Here is a 12,571-nt window from a genome sequence, read left to right as displayed (position 1 = left end):
TAATTGTGCGCCACGCCACCATCACCCATGGTGCGCCGTATTTACAATGCGGCGCACCATGGGCCCAAAACGTCACCAAAGCGTTACGCATTTGTGCCGTAAAGGCGGTGCATTGCTGGAGTTGCGTCGCAACGATGGCGCAGCTCCATCAATGCTCTGGGGTGCCCTATCTCCCCAATGCTGCGTCAAGCCGTACGTCTGCTTCAAGCAGGCGCAGGGTTTGAGTCACGCATCATTGTCGTTAAAGTGAGTGATTGAAATCTTGTAGATTTCCCTCAGCCACTTTTAGGATGCGTTCCTGCGCAGGAACGCCCTCCCTTGCGCCGGGGCGCCCCCTGATGGCGCAGGGCTTTACAACGTGATGCATCTCCCATATGTGTCTCGTTGTTAATATACGCCGCACCATTGCGCCTCTTTTGTTCTGCCGCTGCACCACAAAAGTCACGCAACAATGGATCAAAAGAGCCGCAAGGGGCTTCTAAATCAGCCCCTACAGACTCAAGTCCAGTCCTTCCTTTGTACACATGGCGATAAGAAGAAATAGTGGTGGTGGATTGATAGTTTGAGTATTTTAATGACTGGTTAATGTAGTAGGAAACTTTAGTGTTGTCGCTGATCTGCAATCACGATGGACTTTGTCTGTCACTTCGCGTGCTGCGGACTGCTGCCTGCCAATCCTAGGCAAACCTTTTTAGTACTTTGTTTAGTGAGTTACATAAGAAGTTTCCAATTCAACGGTCCGCAAATCAAGCAATACTAATAGCGTAGTAGACCACATGAGATTGGTCAATAATATATCCAGTGGAATAGTTGTCTATTTGCTATTTTGCCAAAATATTTTGTTATTGTTCTTTTGAAATGTTTGATTTGGTTGACAAATATCATCCATGTTTTCTGGTCTTTCTTTCTTTCATGTTGTACATCAGCTCCCCCCAGGGACAAGAGGAGGACACAGGAGGAGGAGGAGGGTGCTGTTCAGGATGCAGGCCAAGATCCGGCAGGCGAGGGCTCCTCTGCTGGCCCCAGTAAGTTTTAATTTTAATATAGAGTACTTATTTTTTCCTAGCGTTCCTCATTCGATTTTTTCTAAATCGTCTTTGATCTTCTTGTAGACTGGATCTAAATTCGTATCCTGCCTCGACTATGACTCCCTGTGGTATTACTAGATTATTCTTATTAGTCTGTCTGTGTAGCTAACTAAGATTGCACATTTGGCAATTCCATTGGACTCCCATTCTAGTCAGCAATAGCTCTATGCACTGAGTGCAGTCCTCTGGGATTGTCCATAATGTCTTTTCAAGTCTTCTAAATGTTTATGCTTTGACAATTGCCAACAATAAAAAGGTGAATGACCACCAAGAAAGAATAAGATACTACTTTACTTTTGGTTTGGACAGTAGGACAATCCATTCTACTACTGTTGCAGGGACAAATCTGCACAAACAGAACTATGGACACTAAATAATGCATTGCTTAGCTTATCAATTATAATAGGTGCTGTTAGACTTTCCACATACCTCAGTGATAACAGACTTTGTAGTTGAACCCCCAATCTCCTTACTGACTAGATAGTGTGGCAGAGTCATTTAGCTCCCAAAGTCACCGATGATTGATCCCCAATGATGTCAGAGGCACGGACTCATGCTTGCAAAAATTCCAAAATCTTTAGCTCATCCACTCTAGTCTGGAGGACCAAAAACCACAGAGTCTATTTAAGTTTAAAAGCTTTATTAAAAGTAAACACGTTTATTAAAATCAAGTTTGTCATAAAAGTAAACGTTTAACTGAAAATGGAAAAGTGCTTAGTGCTGACGATTAATTGGACACATTTCTTGTGGTTGAGCCGAGGTCTCACCTGGTTTGAACTTGATCCTGCTCGTGTTCTTAGAAGTCAAGCTTCTGTCTGTTAGGAGAAAAAGTGGTGCGTGTTAAAAATAAAAAGCAAGCATTCATCAGTTGTGCCAAAAAGTGCAGCAAGACAACAGCCTTCCCTGGAAAAAGGGACATTTTTACTTTAGAGTAGACAGTCACAAATTAATAAATTGTATTCTGTTTTTTTCACATTTCTTTCTTCCTCCTAGACCAAATATTATATAGTAGTGAGTGGTGTATTCTAACATTATTAAATGTACTTTGTAGGTGGAACACCTGGAGGCGGAGCCAGCGCGGAGGTGGTGGCATTGGACGAGGGGAACAATCCTGGGGAGGAGGCGGTGGAACTGCCGGACAATCCTGTGAGGGATAACACGGTGGTGGCGGGCAGAGGTAAGCTATATATTCCTTACTTATTGAAATTGAAGACTGCAGAGTGTGCTTTCTGCACAGGTGTTGTTAGAAACGGGACCCTGGCTGGCCAAGGCTCACGCCAAAGTCAGTCAGGGATCGCCATTTCTAAAGTCAGGGCAAGGGAGTCACACACCAAGGTAACCCCTGCTCACCCTCTAGGTAACGTGGCGCGAGCAGTCAAGGCTAAACTTGGAGGCGGTATGAGTTAAGTATTTGCACACGCACCCCAGCAACAACACCCAAGGCCCACCACAAAGGAGACTCCACACAAGGTTATATAAAAAATAGCCTTTGTATTATAATATAAAACACATTAGATAACACACGCAAACTGTACAATGTGCCAGGGGCACTGGCAGAATTTACAAGGGAATTATGTACAGGACAGGGCCACATGGACCACTGTAGGCACTTGTTAGGAAATAATACTGGTAGGTATACACTTAGCACATACACATAGAATGATTAGCACCAAAATAGTACATGTAGCACACATCCAGTAATCACTGGAAAAGAGTAAATACCTCCTACGCAACCCTAAAACACTGTAGGAAATCACGCAGGGAACTAGGACCTTATCAGCAGGACCTAAGAAAGGAATACCAACACCTAAGCAGTCCACTCTTAGCAAAGGGAAGGAAACCTAAACATAAAATGGGACATCAACAATCCACTATGCAGGTCAGCAAAAGGGGATAAACATAAAGTGGGACATCAATAATCCTCTATGCAGGGCACACCTAACAAAGGGGATAAACATAAAGTGGGACATCAACAATTGCACATGAGATATTAAACACAATCAGAGGTGCAGGTTATAACTTTTGCGCAAGAATCACATACAAAGAAATCACAATGCGCAGGGTGCATGTAGCACAACACTCGAACTTGTCCCTCAGGCCAACTGGCCTCGAAAGGGGCGGAATGCCCTGAGTCTCAATGTCAGGGGGTCTGTGCAGACAGCACAAACACAAAGCCTAAACGTAGCAACTGTCCACTAAGTGCTGGACAGTTGTAATTCTGAACTGGGCAAACGTTGGAGCCAGGAGGGCTCAAGAACAAAGTGGGCAAGGAGCCTCTCAGGGGCTCGCCAAGCAAATGCGCAAACTAGAGCTTCAGCGCTCTCCACAATGAAAATGCCCCAGAGCCTCCCTCAGGGCTCATAAAACAATGTGCACTCAAGAGCTCAGCGCTCTAAGATAATGAGGGGCTGTGAGCCTCTCCGGGCTCGACGATCAACTGGGGCCCTGGAGCCTCTCAGGCTCGAAATCGGGAATGCCCTGAGCCACTCGGGCTCGAGATGTACAAATTGCCCCCTTGAAGCCCTCGTGGCTTCACAATGACAAGGAGCCTCAGCTCGCGGTACGGGGGGGCGGACACCGACAATGTGTCCCGGCACCCCACCCTTTTGCCTCACTTGGTGGAGCGGCCCGCTGTCAACCGGGGCCGCTCTGCACTCAATTGGGAGGCCCCCAGCCCTCCTGCACTCACCGGCTCTCCTGCTAGTTGCTCCGGTGCCGCGGGTGGGGCTCCTCTCCCTCTCCAGGCACCTCGGGGACACGAATGACATGTGCTGCCCTTCTCCTCGCTGCTCGGCTCTGGAGGCGGGTCTTCCGGTTCGCCTCTCCCGGGCCGCGCAGCGATTGGTTGCCGGTCCCAGCACTCCCGGGTTGTCGCGGGCAGCGCGGCAGCCCGTTTTAGGCAGGCAGGCGGGCTCCCTCGTAAAAAATAAAGTATCCAAGGATGGGGCAATGCCGGGTGGGCTCCGGCTTCGAAATTAAATATGAAGCGAGGTAGGCACTCGCGATGCGCCGCAAAACGGCAAAACAGAATGGCAGATGCCGGGTGGGCACCGGCTGGGCACACAAAGCGCTAGCAGCGCTAGCAGTGAAGGCAAGGCGCTCCCAAGCGCTTCAGGGCAAAAGAGAAGCGCGCTCAGCGCCAAAGGAAACTAAAGCGCTCCTAGCGCTATAAGTAAAAATAAGAGCGCTTCCAGGCACTCTAAGCAAAAAGCACAAGCTCAGCAGGGTCTGGAGACAGGCAGAGGGGCAAGGCAGGGCCAGAGCCAGCACACTGGGTCTCAAGGCAGAGAGACAGCCAAGTGGCGGTCCTCTTGGCCCCAGCAGTAGCAACAGCCCCCTCTGGCAAGGATCCTGGAAGAAAACCAAAGAACAAATTGTATGGGGACACAGCCCCTTCTTATACAGTAAAATCCCTTTGTCTCAGGGTGCAGGGTGGGGGAAAACCAGTCGCAGCTGGTTTTGAAGTACTCTGTTTACCTCAACCACCCTCTCTATTCACTGGCAGGGCTAGGGTCATCAGTCGCACTACAGGGGGTGGAGCCAGCATTGTGTGGGGAAAGTCCAGGCCCATCAGGGACCAGGTGCACTCCTCCCAAGCCATCAACATGCTAATCTCACACTCACCACCGGGCAGACCCATCCAGCCTTCCTGGAGCCAGGCTCACCAGCCAGCTCCAGCCAATCACACCGCAGGCATATTTTACATTAATATGCCAAGTCCTAGAAATGGCATTTCTACACATGACACACACATGCCACATACACCATTGCGAAGCATTCATTCTCACGAACTCGCACATACCAAATTCGAGCATGCACTCCCCACGCATCAGGAACTACCAGGGACAATATACATTCCCCATGCATCCCTATGGGAGAGCAGGCCAGCCTAACTACATACACGCACTTTACTCTGGGACACAGAGAAAAAGTGCGCACAGACCAGAAAATCATCCATACAGATCACAGATTAAAAGCAAAAAGATTAGGGGTGAACCTGCCTTAAGGGCCAAGTCCAACAGGTGTATTATAAATCAACCAGGTAGTAGCCTGATTACCCTCCTCTTAATGTTCTTCGACTTAGCTGTGAAGTTTTTGGCGAGAAGAATACCAATCAGATCTGAGATGTACTTGATGGATGGGATGAACGAAAAGCGAAAGAAGGGTGTAAGTAAGTGTGGAAGGACGAGAAATGTAATGATGACTGGCAAAGAAGAATGATATGTGTTTGCTTGGTCCCCGAGGTGGCTGGGAAGGAAAGAATATGGTATGGTGCATGGCTGGATGAATGATGAAGCAAGGATGGGTGGAAGGAGAACAGCCTGGGTGGGTGAAACAGAAACTGTATGTGTGCATATACTTTGAATGGATGGATGCCTGGATCATTCATGGTACTATCTGACTCTTAGATAGCATATGTGTATCTAGAGAGAGTAGACGGTCACTGGATGAACTAAGTGTTACTTTGAAGAGCATGTAACACCGCACCCGCATGTCCGTTCCAGTGTAGGAAAGGCAAGGAAAATAAGTTGTAATTGTGTCCAAATACTACCATGAATAATAGCAGTAGTTTGTATTGCAACTGCAAGCACAGCATATATCCGGTTATTACGGTGGACACTCTCTACCTCTCTTAATAACTTTAGTTTAGTAGTAGTACGTCATTCATGTGTGGGTGTATCACTGTTCACTCAATAATAAGCAAAGCACCTAAAGTCATCCCATATGACATCAAATACATCCCATGTGAAGGATAGATAATCAGATTATTTAGCTTCTACATTTTCCTTTTCTAATACTCATTTGCACTATAGGGTGAAAGCTAAACTAATTAAGCAGTAGCCCTTTTAACGGAGTATTCTCAGTGCCACCCGTAATAGAAAAGTAAGAGCTTCACCACCTACATGTACTGGACCGGTACAGTAACGCAAGTCTGTCTCACTCATCATGGTGTGCGTCTGTTTTTCTCGGGTGCAAGTTCACTGCGCTGGCATTATGCCGGCTTGCATAAGATAACGTACCAATTTTCCTAAACAAGAGAGAAGAAGAAGAATAAGAATGTTGTACTGTCATAGTCGACTGTAATGGAAGTCCATAGTGCTCGTAGAATTTGTTCCTTAAACTCCGACTAATGTTAGAGCAAGGATGAAGAAGTCGGAGGTTACATAGATACTGTCCTCAATAGTTATGTACTGTGCTTTCAGTTTGCTACTTGTACTGTGACACAACTTTCTGCTCAATCATTTTGTGTTAATCTTAAGGAGCATTGGTTACAGACTATGTCTTTCTTTCTTCATATAGTTGCTCCTTCCAAATCCAACAGACCATCAAGGAGGAGGGAGCTGGCTCGAATGGCCCGGCAACGGAGGCTGGATGCCACTGTCGCTGAATATCGGCGGCTGGTGGCCCTGGAGGAGGAGGAGACGCAGTCTACCGGTACTACAACAACATCCACGGGGACAGCTGCATCCTCCTCCGTGCCCCCACGGGCTGCCAGCCAGCGCAGTGCTTCAGTGGTACGGAGCCGGGCTACCAAAGCCAAACGCCACCGCCGAGCAGCAAAGACCGCAGCTGCCCCCCACAGGATTTGCAAGGCACGCCAGCGCCGCTTATGCCTCAGAGTATCCTACCTGGAGCAGGAGGTCCTAAGCTATAAGAACTTGGTGGAGGGCCTCCGCTTCGACCATGCCACCCTCCACAAGGAGCATGATGCCCTGGCCCCTAAAGTCAACAGCACCCTGCCGTAGTATCCCTTGCCCCTTTTTTAGAGACTTTTGGGGGGGTGGGAATTGGGAGTTGTTTTTTTTTGGGACTTTTGAAGGACAATCGTTGGGGTTAGGTCTTGCGGGAGATTATTTTGTTAGGGCTATAAAAATATACTTTTTGAAACTTTATCTGACCATACCTGTTTTTTACTGCTTTTGAGTCTGGTGGGTGGGGGTTTAACAGTAAGTTTGTTTTCCTGAATAGTCCTAGGACTTTAGTAGTACTACCGTCAATCTTTCATCTCTCCTAATACTCCATTATACTACCTCCAACCAAACGCTTATCTTACCTGTAATTTGTGTTTGAAAGTAGGGCTAGGCCCAGGGCTGGTTCCACAGGAAATGGCGATTAAGGTTTGCAATCAAGGGCAGATGAAATTTCCTCCTCATTGCGGTGGTGCTAGTGGTGTGACACAGTGGCAGTTGTATGCCTATGGAAAAAACGAAAATGAAACCTGGTTTGTCCTTACTGTAGCATTACAACTGTACAATAGAGAATATAGCAGGTGACAGTACACTAGAACAGTGCCACAATGTAGCCTAACAAATGGTAAAATATTGATAGTATAACTTGTACTTGTGTTGGATTTTTGACATTGGCTACTACTACAAGAAATAGTACTGAAGCTGAGTAAGTCTAGAATATATCCTCGGATTCCTTCACCAGCCTGTTGCTATGACCTTATCCTCCCCAGCAAGTGTGTGGAATTATTGATGTCATTTAGTCACACATCAAGCAAAACCACACAGCCCGGGGGAAGAGAGTTAGGGTTTGTAAAATGGATGGGAATGGGGGTTTCTTTTTGGGTAGGTTTTGTTGAGAGAAAAAAAAAAGCACAGCATGGACAAACAATAATTGAACATAAAGAAATGTTTGGGTACAAAGCTAACCATAAATCTTTTACGTGACATAAAGGAAGTGCATACACTACTGAATGCATTGTTACTGAAAAGTAAGTAGTACTTTCGACAACCGTGAATGACAGAATGCGACAGTACAGGGCTACATTAAATTAGGTTTAAAAAATAGCCAAAGTAAAACCTATAGAATGGCTGTAGGGATCAATTTAGAAGCAGAGAGAGATCCAAGAAATGCAGTTACACACACTCATAGAAGAAAACAATGGATACTGTATCTGTATGTTGTTGTAGTTGTCCTGTTGAATTTGGTAAGTAAGTTGCATTAGCGGCACTACTCCATTCCAGCTGACGCTTCGTCCATCAATGTTGGTGACCAGAAGACACCATGTCCACTGCCTGCCTGGCGGATGCTGAATTGCGGCTCGCTAATGTGAAGCCTGACTCCATCCTTTTTTCCCCATTGCACAGACTGAAACCCGGCCTGTAATTATTGAACGAAAAACAGGAAGTGATATAATATTACAACACCACTGATAAATAAATATAAGGTATGTACGCTGTGTAGTGCAAAAAGTCACACTTTGATTTTCCTAATAGACAGTACAATATTTTTGAAAGTGCGTACTCTGTCTGAGTCACCTTTTGAAGGATAAATAAGTATGGGCAAATTTATTTAGCGGATCTTTCCCCTCAAGCTAGGTGTACTGTAAACTGTGTTTTTTGAACAAAATTAGACCTTCCCAGCAGTGCTCCCACCCAGACCCTTTCTAAAGCCAGTCGCAAAAATGTAGAAGACCCCAATCAGATCTCAAAAAATGAGGCCTAACAGAAAACTGGTGACAAAACGTACTTTGAAAGTAAAAGTAGGCCCAAATACCCCCTTACCCACTGTGGATTGTATTCAAACCACTTGCAAGCAAGCAAAAGTATCCATAGCCAGCATCGCTCCACGACTCAAAAAACCCCCCACCCAAACACATGCAATAGAAATACTGCTAACCCTAACGAGCCCTAAGTTAAGAATAGTGGCAAAGGCTTTCTTTAACTATGCCAAATCCCCCCTTTCCCACCATGGATTTTCTTCAAATGACTTGCAACCAAAATTACACATTCTCACGAGTGCTCTAAGACCCCAGAACTCAGTTGCAAAAATCTAGAACACCCTGAAACACATGCAATCCTGCTGCTAGGGCTAACCCTAACGAACACTAAGTTACAAAAAGCGCCAAAAGACTTTTCCTTATGGATTTTGTCCCAACCACTTCCATTTTTTTGCCAATTTCCCAAATCACTACGCGCACGCCCTGCAGCTAGGCCCTAACTCCCCTCTGCCACCATGGATTTGCTTCAAACCTCTTGCAAACTAAAGTATCCATAGCCAGCAGTGCTCCCAGACCCCGAAACCCACCCACAAACACCAGGAGCCCCCCAAACAGGCCCCCAAAAACGCTACATTGAGCAAAATGTCAGAAATAGCAAAAAAAAATTCTGCGTGGATTTTGTCCCAACCACTTCTATCCGGTATTAGACCTTCCCAGGAATGCCCCAAGACCCGCCAACCCACCCACCAAAAAGCACAACACCCCCAAACAGCCAAAAAGGAAAATCTCATACTTACAATATTTCTTGGCCTTCGGTCCAAACGCGCTGTGCAGCTAGGCCATAACTCCCGTTTTCCACCACGGATTTCCTGGAAAGCAAATGCAATCAAGATTAGACTGTCCCAGCAGTGCTCCCGGACCCCAAAACTCACCCACAAACACCCGGAACCCCCCCAAAGAGCACCTCAAAGGCAAGCAAGTCAGCAAAAACACAAAAAAAAATCCGCCTCCGATTTGGTCCAAACCACTTTTATCCGGTATTGGAGCTTCCCAGCAATGGCCCCAGAGCCATCAACCCAGGAGAAAACTAGTAGAAGACCCCCAAACAGCCAAAAAGCAAAAGTACAAAAATGGGGACAGTCATTTTTTTGCCAATTTCCCAAATCTCTCTGCGCGCGCTCTGCAGCTAGGCCCTAACTCCCCTCTGCCACCATGGAATTGCTTCAAACCTCTTGCAAACTAAAGTATCCATAGCCAGCAGTGCTCCCAGACCCCGAAGCCCACCCACAAACACCAGGAAGCCCCCCAAACAGGCCCCTGAAAACGCTACATTGAGCAAAATGTCAGAAATAGCAAAAAAAATTCAGCGTAGATTTTTTGCCAACCACCTCTATCCGGTATTAGACCTTCCCAGGAATGCCCCAAGACCCGCCAACCCACCCGCCAAAAAGCACAACACCCCCAAACAGCCAAAAAGGAAAATCTCATACTTACAATATTTCTCGGCCTTCGGTCCAAATGCGCTGTGCAGCTCGGCCATACCTCCCGTTTTCCACCACGGATTTCCTGAAAAGCAAATGCAATCAAGATTAGACTGTCCCAGCAGTGCTCCCAGACCCCAAAACTCACCCACAAACACCCGGAACCCCCCCAAAAAGCACCTCAAAGGCAAGCAAGTCAGCAAAAACACACAAAAAATTCCGCCTCCGATTTGGTCCAAACCACTTTTATCCAGTATTAGAGCTTCCCAGCAATGGCCCCAGAGCCGTCAACTCACCCGCAAAGAAGTAGAACACCCCCACAAGTGCTAAGTCTTTCTTCATTGGGCGTAATCCAGCCCTCTGCTTTGAGGGAAATAGGAGTCTGGAGGAGGAGGATAGAGGAGCATGTTCTTCTGAACTTGTGAACCTGAGGAATGCAGACTGCGGCACCTTCAAATCAATAAGCAAACAAGTGAAGACAGTTCTGCTGATGGGCTTGTTTTTGTGATTAGGTGATTAAAGTTTGAATTATATTAACTGTGCATAACAAAGAAAGACAGACACATAGGAATAAAAGTGAATAAGGACGAAAAAGAAAGTTATTGATTCATTATCTCATTTTCAGGGCTCGGTGTCAGGGTCCAGGAATAAGAATAAGGCTTTGTCATCATACTCTGCGAATCCAGGCAGGGTGAGCTCAGTGTCACCTAACAGAGAAGAAATTCCCTCATCTACGTTGCTGTCCACCTCGTCTTCATCCGGCGTGCTTTCTCGTACTTTGTAATCTGGTGGTATGAGGTGCTGATTCATCTTGATCATTGTTAACCTCTCAACATTTTTGGCGAGAGGCGGCTCCGTTTGGGAGTTACAATGCCACCAGCAGCACTGAAAACACGTTCAGAAGACACGCTTGCGAGTGGGCAAGACAAGTAGTTTAAAGCCAGGTTGGAGAGCTGTGGTCACAATTCTTTTTTCCCATGCCAATACCCCAATGGGTCAGCATTAACATAGACCTCTGTTGAGTCAATTTCAATTTCAATTTATAATCTTTATTCGGTTCTCAAAAAGACACCATAAAAGCACAAATACAACAAACGCATAAAAAATATTTAAGAAACATCAGCGAATTTCCATAAAAAGGGTATAAATGTTAAAATTTATCTGACACTCTAAATTTTAACCTCTGTTGAGTCATTCAGATAGTCCTGCACCATCGACTCAAGGTCCTCCACGGTTCCTCCACTTTGCTTAGCTTTTGCTGTGACCTTTTGAGAACCAAACCCAAGCCGAGTTAGCCAATCCTCTTCAGCATCCAATGTTACTGTTGTGTCTGGTACAGATGATCCGGTTGCCGGTGTCTTTAACGGCTGAGAGGTCACTTGTGCCACAGCCACAGGTGCAGAAGTGGATTGTTTTGACTGGGGATGGCCTGCTGATGCTGATGCTGATGTACTGCCTTTTCCTTTAATTTTCTGCCGTTCTCTTTCAAACCTCTTGGCTGACAAGGCTAGCCAACGTTTGTACTTTGAAGACCTCAAAAGGACGAAGCATGCCTGTCAGGCTTTTAACTATGTCCCATTGCGCCGCACCCATCCTCAGGTCCTTCTGAGCTGTACCCTGTTTTAAGAAATAGTGATCGAGTACCGTATACTGCTCATACAGATGCTCAAGCATGTAGAAGGTTGAGTTCCAACGTGTTGCCACCTCCTGGATGAGTGCTTTCACTGGCATTCGACGTTCATGTAGCAGGCTCCTCAGATGCTTCCGGGCCTTAAAAGAATGGCTGAAATGGTTGCACATTTTTCGGCAGGTGTCCACTACCTCGTAGGCTGGACTGTCTTTATTTATTTATTTATTTATTTTCTAAATTTCTAAAGCGCGAACAAATACCATAAATGGTGTCTCGGCGCTGGGCAGACAGGGAGGCACATCCTGTGCATTATTGAGTGAATAGCCATGTCTTCACTTGCCTTCTGAAGAGCAATAGTGAGGGGCTGGTTCTTATGTGATGGGGCAAGGAGTTCCAGAGCCTCGAGGCGGCCACCATGAAGCGTCTGTCTCCCCAAGTGACTGTTCTCACTCGTTGAATGCATAGTGATGCGGATGAGGCTGATCTTAGCGCTCTTTTGGGAACGTACAGCTGCAGTGATTCCCTAAAGAAGTCGGGTCCTTGGCTGTTCAGTGCTCTGTATATAATACACAGAGCCTTGAATTTGGTTCTCTTTTTTATTGGGAGCCAGTGCAGTTGGTAAATGACTGAAGAAATCGGTGCAAACTTGGGTGTTCTGGTTGTGGAAATTAGCAAAATTAATGTACCTAAGCGGCGTTCATTTGCCCTCTCCCGTCCCCCTCCCTGTAGGCACCACGTATACCCTGAAATGTTGACCGCATCATTCTGCCAATGAAAGCCCGTGCCCATATGTACATGACAGCCATTTTAGGCCATGGCCTCTCTGTCCGTTTTTATAAAATCCCCGGCTTCCCTCCTGCGTGCATTTGAGCACCCCCCTCCCACTCTCCCATGCATAGACCATGAAACTCAGCACTCTGCGCGA

Source organism: Lissotriton vulgaris, chromosome 6, assembly GCF_964263255.1.
Source record: "Lissotriton vulgaris chromosome 6, aLisVul1.2, whole genome shotgun sequence".
NCBI classification, from domain to species: Eukaryota; Metazoa; Chordata; class Amphibia; order Caudata; family Salamandridae; genus Lissotriton; species Lissotriton vulgaris.
This window is presented reverse-complemented; position numbering follows the sequence as displayed.